A 14,899-nucleotide genomic window follows, 5' to 3' on the forward strand; every position below is an offset into this window, starting at 1 on the left:
GCCAGCAGGAAATTCAAGGCTTTGTGGGCATCCAGGCAGGAGCCAAGTTAAATGAGCAAGAGGCAAAGCGAATGCTCTCAGGGACAGCGGAATTGGAGCGGGGGCTCGGCTTTGGGTAGGAGGATGCAGGAAGAGGGCAGCATGGAATTTTAGCCATGACCTTGATGGAGGCAGGGGACTATCAAAGCCTTTTGCATCACAGGAGCCATTGGGCTGGTGACTCGGCTGAGGGCTGCGGGTAGTTTAGGAGACTTATCTACGGGGAAAAGGTTGTCCTATTCACCCAGGCTCACGGTGTTGCAGAAGTAGGGCAGAGCTAGGAGCGACAGGGTTCCTCCTAACGCAGTGAGTGGGAGTAAGAGGTGGACAGAGGCCCGGCACAGACCACGGGTTTCGCATTGCTGTGAGCTCCTGTTGAACTTCAAGCTCTCCTCCTGGGTATCAAGCAGCTCGCTTAAGTAAAAGAAAAGAACTAGAAAGCCTGTCCTAGAGGGCATCTGTCCTTCCTAGCCCATCTCCTTCCTGCCTCTGGTTTCTGCAATGAGTCCTTTCTTGGTACCAGTCTCACAGATGGGCTGAACCATGACACAAGGTGATGACTTCCCAGTTCTGCTGTCATGCACGTACTTGGTCTTACAGCAGATGCTGCTCAGTGCTGTGGCTCCTCATGTCTACCTCCCTGTACCCCAGTATACAAATCATCACAAGCTTTAGGTGTTTTGAGGGGAGAGAAATGGGAAAATACTGGCATAGAGAAGTGGCTCCCCTTCCACACTGTGAGTAGCAACAGTTGAACAAAGCTTGGTTTGTTGTTTTTTTCTTGTTAGCTTTGTTTGATATCCTGGTTTGATATCCTAGCTCAGCTCTGGTGTCAGCCAGCCGCTGTGGAGAGGGGTGGGCTAATCCCTGCCTCTCCTCACCTCCCTTTCCTCAGCTGCTGACTCCTCCTGCATCCCTTGCAGCACACCTAGCAGGGTCTGGCTGTGGGGTGAGCAGGTTCAGCTGGCTGAGCTGGTGGTGGATTAACCCTGCTAAAAATACGGCAATGGAACTGGTTCTTGTGTCAGACCAGGTACCAAGCTGACGACCTGGTGGCTGGATCCCGCATGGTCTTGATCTTCTCTGCCTTGGAGTGGCTTTGGTACGATCAAGCCAAGGGAGGCTGCTGCCAGTACTTTCTTTAACTGTGTTGCTAAAGGCCTGTGGAGGGGAAAGTGAGAGATGGGATCAGTAGGAGAGACGGGATCAGTAGGAATCCTGCTGTGAACTTGATGGGATAGGCAAAGAGCTTGGGAGAAAGCAGATCCGTTTTCTCCTCCGCTACTAGTATGCCCTGTGGCCTCAGGCACCTCACCTCACCTAATCTTTCTGTGCCTGCCTTGTCCCTATCCTTCTGCCTTACGAACTCCGGAGAGGCAGGACCGGCCTCTCTTCGTGTGTTTGTAGGATGCTTCACACAGTGGTGTCTGTCACGGTGTGGCCTCTGGACTCTATCACAGCCCTACTACTATTAATAATCCAGAGGATTAGAAAGATAAGCCAGCTACAGCAAGACTCGGGCTTGTCAGTACTGTCCACTGGCTTGTGGTATCTTATAGGTGGGGGGAACTGCTCTGGTCTGTTTATTTACAGTCTATAACTTTGCGAAAGGTATAATAGTGGCTCAGGTTTTATTTCTTTGCAAACCCCTCAGCGTAGGAGACATCTGTGCTGACAGAATTATCTTTTTCCTTTTTTTTTTTTTTTCCTTTCCTTACAATGGTGCCTTTAACGAGAGCTGGGCTTTAATTGGTAGCTCAAATGGATCTCTTCCCTCTCAGCCTGGGGGAGATGCCTGACAAGTAGTATAGAAGTAATATATGGGCAGACTGAATACATGTATTTCAGCTATGAAGCACAGTATGTCATAGATTTAATATATATTTCATCCCAAAGAAGCACAATTATTTTATTTGTAGGTAGGTGAAGCACAATAAAACTCTGCCCTTTGCCACGTGCTGAGCTGCCTTATTTCAGGAGTTGCTCTGCAGTTCAGGTGTCCCACAAGCCAGGGCTGTGGGACCCATGGTCATGCAGCTGTGGATCCCAACTGGGCTTGGTTCTGGCCAGGCTGCCCAGTCACCCCTTGCAAGTGGGGGGCTCCAGGCTCCTCTGGCTCTGCGTGGGGTTGCTGGCAGCTTTGCCACGTAGGCGGGCTGCAGGACTCCCTGGGGTCACGGCAAGGTGAAAGTTGTTTATTCCGTGGTGGAAGATCTAATCAAACCCGGGGTGTAGGGACAACCCAGTGCTGACTGATCTCCCTCTAGGGGCACTTTTCCTTTTTTGATGCAATACTGAGTGGATTTTGTCTCCTGGCTGATACAAGTAGGTTTTTTTCCCCCTATGAAGAGTCATGGTCTTCCTTTTGCAGGTGGGGAAAATGAAGCACAGAAAAGTGAAGGGCAGGGATGGGGGTTTTGAAGGCCAGTTTGTTGCTCTGGCCTCTAGGCTGAGTGGTCCATATCCTTGTGGCACCACCTTAGTGTGAAAAGCTAAGTGGTAGGACCAGGCTGATGCTCATACAGGTACAGATCAGCTCCTGGTCCTTTCTACTACACAGGTAGGGTGTCCCAGGGATGAGGTTTGAATGAAGTCAAGCAGAGAGTCGCTGTCCTCAAGAATCCAAGGATTTATGAGACCATTCAGTTCCTTCCAGCTGCAGGACCTGACTTAGCCCTACCCAGCAGCCAAATTGCAATTCAATCACGCATCTCTGCTTCTTTTCTTTTTCCTGCTCTTGTATTTTAGCACAAGGGGGGTTTAGAAGAGATGCTCTGTGTGTGGAAGAAGGGATGAGGTGTACGTAACGAGTTTTATACGTGTGTCAGATATTACCTGGGAGCAGCACAGCCAGTGCTGCTCAACCTCACGACCTCAAGTGGGCTCGAGGCTTTTCAGTGCTGCCGGACAAACTAAACTTGCCAGCCACACCAGAGAGGCTGGGCCTGGGCTCCTTGGCCGTGGGAAGGGGGAGGAGAAGGAGCTGGCAAGGAGTCCACCTGAGCTTGGCTTGCTGATGCTGCTGGAGGAATTGGGCTTTTTCAGCTGAGGGGGCTTTTCAGCATGACCCAGCAGCTCTTTGCCCTCCACAGCAGCAGCCAGCCTGGCTCCCCAGGGCTCTGGCACAGGCGACAGCTTTTTGGTTGCCTGGCAGTCTACTGCCAAGTCACCTGCTAAACTGCGTGTGCCCAGAGCCAGCCATCTGCGTTGCACTTGATGCTGGCATTGCTGCACCCTCTCCTCATCCTTTCCCATCAGTCCAGGAACGCTCCCTGCCCCACAGGTGAGATCTCACTGGTGCTGGTCTCCAGAGGGTAGGACTGGGGGTCTGCACAATTTCTGGACCCGGATTTTGGGGATCTTAAGGACACCCTTTGTTGACATCTCCCCAGACCTGACTCTTCTTCACCCCGTGGACCCAGCCTCTCTTTCCTCTTTCCCCAGTGTCTCCAGGCTCTCGCTGCTCTTCGCTTTGATAGCCCTGGCACAAGTTAATAAATAATCTCGGGGCTTCCCCGGTGCTCAGTACATGTTCACTGACACCCAGCCTGACCCTTCCTGCAGCTGGCTGGCAGGCTGACCCCACAGCATGCAGGTACTGCAGCTGGGAGAGGTAGTCCCCTGCATTGGGAGCCGTGTGTAGGACTCTTGTGACAAGAGCCGTGTTTACATGAGGGGGAGGCATTGGGGTTTTCGTGCTGGGATTTGGGAACGTTCCCCCCACCCTGTTCCTCCTGAGTAGTTGGTCAGAAATGTTTATCAAGGGCTAGAAAGTAAACCTGTGTGTATAATACCCCAGACCAGAAAGCCAGAAAAAATCTCACTGAAACCACAGGGTCAGCCTGGCAGATTTGCAGCTCTAATTTACTGGTGGCTTAAACAAATAGAGGTGGATTTGCACTCCTACCTCCTCCTCTGCCATCCCACGCTGTGCTCCAGAGGGCAGCCAGGGTGGGAGCCACCTTTGCTGCTGGATCACTGGGGCTCTGCCCACGGCCAGGTATGGTGGGGCTGTGTTCCTGGATGGCCCTTCAGGTGGGTGCTGTAAGGTAGCAATGATTTCTGGTGACTACTTTTTCCTTCTCCTCCCTCTGAAGGAAAAGGGAACTGAAGACGTAGTCTCCTCGTCAAGCCGCTGAGTTAATTGTCCCCGTCCACGCTCTCAGCCTGCGGTCGATGCAGGGGAACGCCGCTTAACTCTGACCCCGTTTCCTTTCTGGTGACGTTAATTCGCTTGACCTTGTGTTTGCTGATCTCACGTTCCCTTGCAGCTGACAGGCGGGTGTGAAGGAGGCAGGCAGGCAGGAGGCTCGGGAAAGACAGGGCACGTGGTCCCACCGTCCTGCTGCTTATGGAGTGTGCAGGAAATATGTGCTGGGCTCCAGAGCGGGAGCAGCAACTCATTGATGCATGCTGAGGGATCTGTTCAAATTTTAATTTCAAAATGGGAATCCTGATCCCAGATTCCCCTTTGCGATGCTGAAGAGAGGCATCCTGCGTGGGGATACAGGATCCCCCAGGAATTCACATTTTAGCCTCACCTGAGGCAGACTCACCTCTGGGTCTAACATGGGCAGAGTAGTTGGGTTGTCAGGAGCAGCTTAATGCTTAAATTAAGTTTATTTTGATGCTTCTGAAAATTTCCTCATTAGGGGTCTGTCTGCCTCTAGGATCGTAACACATGGCCCCTCTTGTTTCCTCGGACCTAATTTTCCCATCAACTGTCCCTTGCTTTTATGATACAAAGATCAGTGTGTGAAGGATGAGGAGAGGCTCAGATATCTAAATATGAGGTGTGGGGAGATGACTAGGCCACGTCAGTGGCCAACTTTGAGCTGCTCATCAGGCTGTCGCAGACTCTGGTGGATAGGGTCCAAGGTCAATGCTTCTGCCAGATGTTTTGGGTCTCTCACTGGGAAGGGATGCTGTGGCTTTGTCAGTTATGGTAGTCGAACAGTGACTGTTTTCCCTTGAAAAACTAGCAAGTCTTGTGGACGCAGCTCCGTGGGTATGGATGGACGTGTTACATCTCAGAGGGTTCCATGGGGTGCTGTGGGAATGGATCGGTCCTTATGGAGTTGGAGCAGAGAGCAGTACTGCCATCGCTTCCAGTGGGAAGAGTTGACAGCCCGTGGCATCTTGGGAAGCTCCCCTGAATGGGAGAGGGTGTGTGGGTCAGCACTGATCTCTGCGAGAAGGCGACTTTGGTGCCTGAACTTACGATGCCTCTCCACCTCCAAGTTACTCATCTTTGCAAGAATTACAGGTCTGTGCCCAGATTATGTTAGCAGCCCGCTGTAATCTTCTTGAAACCTGAGCAGAAATGAGTCTTTGCTCTGAGGAGAAAAATTCAGACTTCCCAGCAGAAAAGAGGAGCATCTTTGTTCTCTCTTTGTCTTTTCTCTTGTTTCTTGAAATACAGCCCTTTCCCCCTGGAAGGTGCTGTCACTAAGCTTACTTTCCCAATTCCGAATCCCAAGAATGTGATAAACCTTAGTTGATTTTTCCAAACGGCTTGAACTGGTGTCAGGGCCATCTGCTCTCCAGGTCATTATAAGAATTTGCACTGTAAAGCTTTGCCATGTGTTCTCTGCAGATTACATACACCTTTGGCTGTGCTCTTGTTGTTAGCTGCTCATTATTGGTTGGTTTGAAAAGCTTTTCTTATAAATGCCCTGTGTCCTAACCACACGTGTTGTATCAGTGGTTTTATAATGACCCATTTGGAATTATTTAGCCAGGGAACCTTGCAGTTTTTCCTTTCAATGTGTCCTTATAAGATGCCCAACTTCTACAGTTAGTCTATGAATGTACCCACACTATTAGATCCACTTGTTTATAATAGCAACCAAATGTCTTCAAATATTCAAGCCTCCTTTTATTTTTTACAGCACTGGCAATAAGCCTTTACATGTTAACTCTTGGCCTCTCTGGGTAACCTCTTATTTAAAAGCAACTTAATTGACTTTACCAGGCCTGGGCTATTTTTCATTTCTTCCTAGAGGACTCATTACTGGAGATGGATGTTTATAAACTGGATCTGGATCCTTCTCTCTCCCTTTCCCTCTCTCTCCCTCTCTCTCTCCCTCCCTCCCTCCCTCCCCTTTCTCACACACACACATACACACACACAAAACCCCTTATTTTACCTCTTCCTGCCTGTTTACGTTAGCAGGCCATAATCATATTCGTGGCTTCACATAGTTTGGCTGAGATTTTTGTAGTGGTGACCAAGTGTAAAAAGAAAAAAGCAAACAGTTAAATAGCAAGTGCTAAAAGGAAAACAGAAAATGTTAGAATACTCAGGTTTTAGGGATTCGTATGTCAATGAAATGGTCAGGATTAGAATAGAGGTTTGATTCTTTGAAACTGGTAGGTTTTATACTGGTATAACTCTTTTCGTGTGTGTGATGTAAAACATGTGTAATGCAACGGTAAACTGGGTCCAGTGTTGATTTTTTTTTTTTTTGTTCCTCCTTTGCCTTTTAGAAGTAGCGGTGTCATTATTATTTAGGAAAAAGAAGTGAGACAACTGGAAGCAGATTTTAATCAAGCTACAGTCCTTGGCTTAACAGATCCTCAAAAGTTAAGTGTCCAATAACCTGTAAAAGCTTCAGGCATGGGTACTTTGTCTGTGTAAGCCTGCCTGTCTCTGTAAGCCGGACACACTTAAATCCACAGCCTTTGAGTATATAATGCATCAGATCCTCAGCCCATCCTATGTTGCCATAGGTTCCCTGGTGTCGTTGGATCCATTCTGATTTCCATCAGTGGAACATCTGGTACTTTGTGCTCGTGTCCCTGGTTCAGCTTAAATCCACAGACCTGTTCTCACGGAGAGGCTCTGAACACCCGGTACATTTGTTTGGTATCTAAGCTCTGCTGCTAGCGTGCGTGTAACTGCTCGGAAAGCCTGTGCTCCTTCTGGCTTTGCATCCAGCTACACATCCTGAAACGGCAGTCAGAGGTGAGAGAGGCAGAAACACCTATTAGGCCATATTGCTCATCCTCTTTTTTTCCCTGTTTCACCTCTGTACCTTATCAATTCACTTTTTCTTCGCGAGCTTCTGTCTCATTTGAAGTCTCCAGTCAGCAGGGAATTGCAACACCTTCCACCCTTCTCAGGCCAGCAGAGCTTGCGGGGAGGATTTTCCTGCTTATTCATCTTAGATTTGAATGTGCTTCATCGTGTCTTCTCATCTTTCCTGGGGTGCTTACTGACAGGCTCTTGGTCACCCAGCAGGAAGAGGCAGCAGGACTGTGTGCTCGATCCCCACCAGCACCCGGTCGCTGCCATGGGGAATGAGCCAAGGGGTGGGCAACAGGCACGGAATCCCAGATATTCCCTCGAGGGAGAGCATGTCCTTTTCCTCTGCGTGCATCATCTTTATGCTCATCCTCACAAAACCCCTCATGGTTAGGGAGTGTTATTTTCAGATGCTCCACAAGATGCCTGTGAGAGAGCTGAGAGGGAAAGTTGGGCAGTCAAGGTCTAAGATTAGCAGCCTCTGTCCTACCTACTGTGGTCCAGTATCTTCTGCATCACTGTCACAAACTATAAGAGATCCAGCTGTAACAGGTTGATCTGAGGATACACGGCAGAAGCACGGGGAACCCCAAAAGATAGGGGGGCTTCTCCATGCTAGCTGTGTGTAGCAGCTGATGATTCCTGCCCTCAGAACTGAGGGTCCTTTCTGCCCTTTTCAGCATGAGCGTTTCTTTTTGTTGTTCTTAAACCTTCTCTGGGTGTTTTTGGCGATTGCCCAGCAATAGGGTGCGCACCCCTCGTATCCCATCTCCGTGTGCGAGCAGAGCTCCTGCTGCAGTACCTGCCCTCCCGGCACTCCTTACTGCAAACTTCAGGCTAACCTTCTGCCCCGTGCTCTCTCTGGGACTAATAATTTATTTTTACTGGATTTTGAATAAAACCACAATTGAAGAATCTGGATTTTGAATAATCCTCCAGCCACCTTTCCCTGAATTTAATCCTCACAAATAATTTTGCACTCTGTCTCTGTCCTTTCTTTCTTCTTTTTTCTGTCCTTTCCCCCTAACCCCCCACCCCCTTTTTAATCCTCTCTTGCCTTTCATCGGTTTCCTTGACCGGGTAGCATCTGCCAATTTTATTAATGGGCTGTGTAATCCATTTACAGGGTCATTAATGAAAATATTAAATAAGGCCAGACCTAACAAAAGATCCTTGGAGTACTCTGCAAGATACCTCCCACAAGTGCAATACTTGGCTTACTGCCTTTCTGGCAGGTTTGAATCCACAAAGCAATGTTCATATTATTATTATTATTGTTATTATTATTGGCACTAGGTGATAACTAGAAATCCAAGCCAAACCCTGGGGTTTGCGGTGATAGGCATGGTGCACATATGCTCTGATTATTTATTAGAAAACAGCAGAGTCATAGTGTGATGGAGGTCCTGGTTTTGTCCAAGAGCTACATGAAGAAGAGACAGTTACTGGTCCCAGGGTGGTTACAGTATGAAAAGAGCGACCTAAATGAAGGATGGGAAGGGTGACAGCGAGATCAAGGGCACTGCCAAAGGCTTCGCCCTCTGACAGTAGCCATGCAATAGTCCACGCTGCCTCTCAGTCAGGTAGCACTTGTCTCCATCTGCTTGATTTTACCTTCCCCATTAAAGTGTGCAAGCGACGGATGCCTCATGACCAGCTTCCACTGCCCAAAATTGCTATTTTTGTGAAATAGTTAAATCCAGTATTTTTTGGGGGGGGGAAGATATAAACCAGCCTGCATCTTCTGGGCTGCTACTGCTCAGCAGACAAGCCGAGTGCCTGATACAAAACATAAGCAGAGGGGATTCAGCTGACTCACCCGCACTTTGCATCAGGTCTTGTTGCTGCTGACCTGTTACTCAGATTAATATTCAGGCTGATTTTAAGATCTCAGAGTAGAGCTCCAGTTTCTTCTCAAATGAAGAGGATGAAGAGGCGAGCACAGTGTACAGCAGATGGTAGCACAAAGCTATAATTTGGAGAGAGAGCAGAGGGGGAATATAACAAAATACTCCATGAAAAAGATTTTGATGGGTGATTTTTCTGCAAGAAAAGTGTGGGTTTCCAGAGCTACTTCAGCACTGGGATACTCAGCTTGCAGTCAAAATCCCACCTATCAGGCTCTTAAGAACTAAAGTTAATTCAGATAAATGCCTGTAGATGTAAAGTGTGTATCAGACGTGAAAAGAGGTATTTGTATGCACACACCCACAGATGTTTACTGTGGATTATTTTCCTATCAGCCCACGTATTAAGCTTCCTGGATGCTGCAGGTTTTAGGCCTTCAGCTGCATTTTGCAAGATCTACTCTAGTGCATGTGCCTGAGTATAAGATACTTTTATATAGTCTCCTTTCCAGGTGCTTTTTTCATAATGTGTATACGTATACCAGAACCCCCTATGTGACTGCAGAGGGAAAACAAAGTCTTTTTGTTACTTTGCAGCTCTGACTGAGCAGCTTTTGGGACTCCCAACCTTGCAGTGCTCCTTGCAGACGCTTAGGTCCACGTAAGAAACAAACAGAAAGGGTTAGGGGCTGGAGGGAGGGAGAGGGAGACATTTCTATTGAAAAGAAGAAATTTCTGACCATGTTAGTTTTATTGGCCTGGAGGAACCCTATAGATTAACAACCAGCAACCCCCCCCTGCCCCAACACACACACACACACACACTCCTTCACTGCCACCCACCCCCTCTCCAACCCGGAGACCTTAAACAATCCGGTAGAAGGTGTGACTTCAAACTTGGTGGTAGGGATAAAGAGAAAGGAAGCCGGAATGTAAGCACTTGTGTGATGTGATTATTCCCAGAAATGCCTCGACATCTCCCCGCTGTCCCGGCACGGCTGCCAGCGGTGCCGTGGAGCTCCGAGCTAAGGTGCTGACCGCCGACTGCAGAGACACTGTGATACCTTATCGAGGAGAGGCATTGGGTCCCCTCGTAGTTACAAGCGGAAATAGGGCCGGTAGCCAGCTGAGCCTGCTGCCAGGGCCGCGGCGGCCTCGGCATCCATGAGACCTCTGCCAAGCCCCTGCCCGCTGCCAAGGTAAAGGGGGGCTCCCCCGGACCCCCCCTGGCTGCCCCTGCTTGGGGGCTGCCCTTCGGTTCCCCTGGTCCGGGCTGTAGGGCCACGCCTGGGGTTGGCACCGCTGGGGTGGACACGAGTGGGGTCAGCTCTGATGGGGGGGGAACGCGTGGGGCTACCCGAGTGGGTGGGCACGGGTGGGGTTGGCCTGACATGCATGGGGCGGACCCGATGGGGCAGACACGTGCTGACTGCGGCAGGGGGGTGTTGGGGTCCCACTTGTGGGTGCAGAGGGTTTGGGGTGCGCTGGCTGGGGCTGTGAGCATTTGGTTGCCTCTGGTCTCGCTGCCCTCCGGGTGCCTGTACCTGGCAGAGGAGTTTGGGGGTAGGTCTGGGGCTGCCTCTGCCTCTGTCGGGTTTTGGATGTGAATGTGCCTAAAGATGCTCTGGTAGAAGCTGCCTGATCGCTTCCCAAAAGCTTTATTATTCGTTTATTCACCTGAAGTGATGCCCGGTTCTGCAGCTCTGATCCCATATGTCAGGGGAGAAAAACAATACGCTTATTCTCTCTTATATTTTTTCTTTTTTATTTAAATGATTTCATTTACAGGGGAGGTGGAAGTGGGAGAGGGCTAATGTATAACAGGTGTTTTGATTTCATGTTACTCTTTGAAAAGCAAATCTTGCCATTTGGACCCCGTATTCACCCTTGGTTGGTGAAGAAAGTAATAATAGGAATTGTTTAGGAATTCATCAAAGAAAAACCCACCCCCTTTCCCCGCCTCCCCTTTCCTGCGCCGTCGGTGGGATTCGGCACCCCCTGATTGTAGATGGCACAAAGCTTCACATTTGGGGGGGTTTAATTTTTTTTTTTTTTTTTTTTTGGTCCGTTTTGTTTTCTAAGATGCTCTTCAGTGATGTCCGTGAGCAGCCTGTCACGGAGGGTGAGGGACTGGCCCTTCCCTCCCGGCGGGTGCCAGGGATGGGGCGAGCAGGGAGCCGCGGGGCCGGAGCGGCTGCGGCTCCGCGGGTGCGGAGAGCGGCTCTCCCGCGGGGAGCGCGCAACCTCCGCGGGTGGCGGGGTGAAGGGCAGGCAGGACCGCGGCTGGGGGAGCCGGGGGACACACGCGTGTGTTTGAGAGCTGCTACCGAGCGGCGCCCGGCCCTTTCGGGGCTCTGTCCTGCATCTCCGCCTTTGCCGCTGCATCATGTCCAAGAAGTAGCTCAACACAAATATATCTATTTCTTTCCTATTTCCGCCTCCCTCCCACCTCGAAAATAATGAAAACCATGATTCGTATAAACCACAGCCCGGCCGCTCCGTGCTCCCAGTGTCAACCAAGGGGCACGAAATGCGCCTGGACGGGGTGAGGGGGGCTCGAGGTGCTGCCCCGGCGGCTGCAGCCCCTAGAAAAAAAAAAAACGGGGATACGGGGACAAATAAAGGATATTATTACTTTTTTTTTTTTTTTTTTTTTTTTCCATTTTAGTATATGTATTATCTGCCGAGAAAAGCGCGTTTCGATGATTTTCTTGTTGCCCGAGAGCTCAAAGGTGCCTTCCCGCCCGTTCACAAATTCGTAAAAACTACAAGCGGTGGTAGGGCTGAGGTAGATCGTTACACGCGGATAAACAACGTCTTCTCACTGGGGTGATTTGGAGTAAAAACGGTGATTGGAGAATTAACATCGAGTTGGTAACGCGACGGTAACGACTCCGTCATGCCGGGGCTTTCGGGGCTGGTTTTAGGACGGCGTTTTAAATGTGCCCAAAACGCGAGCGACTTCTGGCTTACATTCGACCATGTCAGGACAAAATAGATGCAGGATCCTAAATTATATCCACTCCCAAACCGAACAAAATTAACCAGATATCTGTCAATTCAAGAGCCCGATCCTGCAATGGATTTCACGGCTTGTTTTAATGCTCTGGGAAACCCCTGGGTAAACGCGTCTCTGCGCACAGTTATTTGCAAAATTTTGTTTCTCCTGCCTAATTCTGCTGTAGGTGCTTGTGCACAAACAAACTCCCGGCTGCAAGTGCTGCCCCCTCCAAGAAAATCTGTTTTCCTGGAGCCCAGGACAAATTCCTCCATCCTTCTCTTTGCGAGGCTGCTCCATCCTGCAGAAACTCCGGCTAATTTCTCCGGACAATCTTAATATAATTCACCACGAAACAGAAGGAATAAACCAGCTCGTTCTTCCTTCGGCTTTAAAGGTTGTTTCAAAGCTTTGATTTGAGCGCAGGGTGGTGGGAGGGGGCTCTCCTCATCCTTTTGGAAGAAGACAGGGAGGAAATCAGAAATGAAACATCTTCCCTCCGAGATGGAGAAAGTCCTGCGAAAACTCTTCAGACACTCACACCCGCCCGGGAGCTCTCCCTGGCAAAAGGCATGGCCGTGTTTTCTCCAGCAAGTGCATTGCGAGAGCTCTCCGGAACGGGAGATATTAGTGTTTTAAATTATGGGGAAAGGAAAAAAAGAAGGGTTTTCTGTCTGGAAAGCAGGGAATTCATCTCCTTTTCCAAAGGGGAAAAAAAAAAAAAAAAAAGGACACTTTTTGTGCTTGTGTTGAAGCCGTTGTAATTTATCTCTTGAGTGGCTCTGATTTCGTAGCGATTGCGATGATGGTTTTTAATCCCGAGCCTAAAGGTAACCAGGCTTTGCCCAAGGTCAGGCAGCTCCGGCCCCGTGTCTGCCAAAAAACCCGGGTGCTTCGCTAATATTACCCACAAACCGCTTTGTTTTCCCCAAAAAATGCCCCCCCCCCCCCCCGCCCCTGAAATATCGCATCAAATCCAGCCCAGCGCCACCGTTAAACCTGGATTTGCGGGGAGTCACTTCGGGCGCGATTTTGGGGAATTTCTCCCTTTTACATATTTTTAGAGGAAATCCTTTTCTCTCCCATTAGGCACACAGAGACACCCTTGATTTTCTTACCCCGCTTTTTGGCTGGGGCGAACAGTAATTTAAAAACCTCCGTGCGCAGCCCGAACAATAGGAGCCGTAAACCGAGACTATAAGAAAGTTGTCGGCAGGGACGTAGGAACCACAAACACATTTTTTTTTTTTTCCCCCTAACCATACAATGTGGAAACTCTTAAAGGGCGCTATCTGTAGACATCTTGCAATCACTGGTCTTCCTTGTCATCTGAAGGAGAAAGGGGAAAATATATTAAGTGAAGACACACTTTAAAATTACTTATACATTTTAAACATGCTGGCAAAGGGAACTGCCTGATAAACTCTTGCCCAGATTTCCTTTTTCTGGGGTAAATTACTTCAAGTTGTTACACAAATATCTCCCTCCTCTCTCCTCCCCCCCTTCTTCATCGGATTTAATTCAAACGAAAACAAGGTCCTGCAGCCCCGCAAACAGCCCGGACTTGGGGCAAGGGCAGGGCCAGCCCGGCAGCCCCGAGAGGGTGCAAACACCCACCTCAGCTGCTTTTAGAGGGGGAGGAAAAAAAATGAGAATTATTATCTAAATTGGCTAAAATGCTTAATAACAAGCCGGCCCACCACCTGGCTTTACAGCCGGGTGGGAGCGGAGCTGGTCCCGACTGTGCTTGGGCCGGTTCCCCTGAGACAAAAGCACCCCAAAGTAGTCGGGGCAGCAAATTATTTCCCTCTTAACGAATGTCCTAGCCCGGATTCCTGTGCCTGACGGTGAGGGCTTCAGCCAAGAGCACGTTGCCGCCTGTAAAGCCGCCAGCTCCAAACAAGTCAAGCGGCAGAGGTTTGGCCCCGGAATAAGCGGTGCAACTTTCCCACCGTGCAAACGCGCTCCCTGGCTTTAGAAATGGGATTTATCCGGGAGAGAAGAGTGATATTAAAAGGAAGGGAGGCTCTGGCGATTTATTTGCTCTTTCCCCCCACCGTTTATCTAGGGTAACGTTAGGCTTTTACCTTTTTTTTCTGGCTTTGTAATAAAAATGGGGAAAGACACGAGATTTGGGATAGAAACGAGGCAGGGGGATGCGCTGCCTGCTCGGGGATGTATCTTCTTGGAGGGGGGGAAAATCGGGCAAGAGGGATGGAGACAATGCTGCTGCTCCTCACTGGCGGCGGGAGGAAGGATCCGGCCCCGATCCGCGGCTCGGAGCCCCGGGGAGGGGGGTGCCCCGACGGCAGGATCGGCCGCCCGGCTCAGCCTGGCCACACGCTCGGGAGAGAGAGGGAGGCTCTGGGTCTAAAACCGTGCGGCAGGATCGGGCCCTTCTTTGCCAGCGGGGTCCCCTGCCCCCACACTCCCCCCCCCCCCCAGCCGCACTGCCAGCATCTTCAAACGGCGTCCGTCGCACAACCTGAGGGTAACGGGGGGGCGGGGGTGGGGAAAGGGGGCTTTTTTCTTTTTCTTTTTCTTTTTTTTTTTTTTTTTTCCCCCTAAGTCTCTTTCAAGCTGAATTTATGTTTGTGTGATGAAATGCCCCTCTGTGTTTAACATTCCCAATGATCATTTGTTTCCTTAGCTCCATTACTCCTTTATGAGAGCGCCTTTCGCCCGGGCATGTTTAATCATAACCGCTTACGCAATATTTTCTTTGGGATAGATTCACTCAGCCTTATTACATATCAATTATTTCCTTACAACTTCGTTCCACACCAGCTGCTTTGTTATCTCGACCTGCCACCCCTTACCCCCCCGGTGTGTGGTGGGAAGGGAGGGAGACGTTTGTTTTTCCTAGGATAAAATACTGCTAATAATAATGCAGATGGAGTGGAAGGAGAAGGGGGAAGCGGCCGGGGGGTGGGGGAGAAGCCCCGCAGCCGGCCGGGCTGGGGGTGCAGGGTGGCCGGGGATGCTCCG

The sequence above is a fragment of the Leptosomus discolor genome, chromosome 16 (assembly GCF_034619465.1).
Source record: "Leptosomus discolor isolate bLepDis1 chromosome 16, bLepDis1.hap2, whole genome shotgun sequence".
Classification (NCBI taxonomy): domain Eukaryota; kingdom Metazoa; phylum Chordata; class Aves; order Leptosomiformes; family Leptosomidae; genus Leptosomus; species Leptosomus discolor.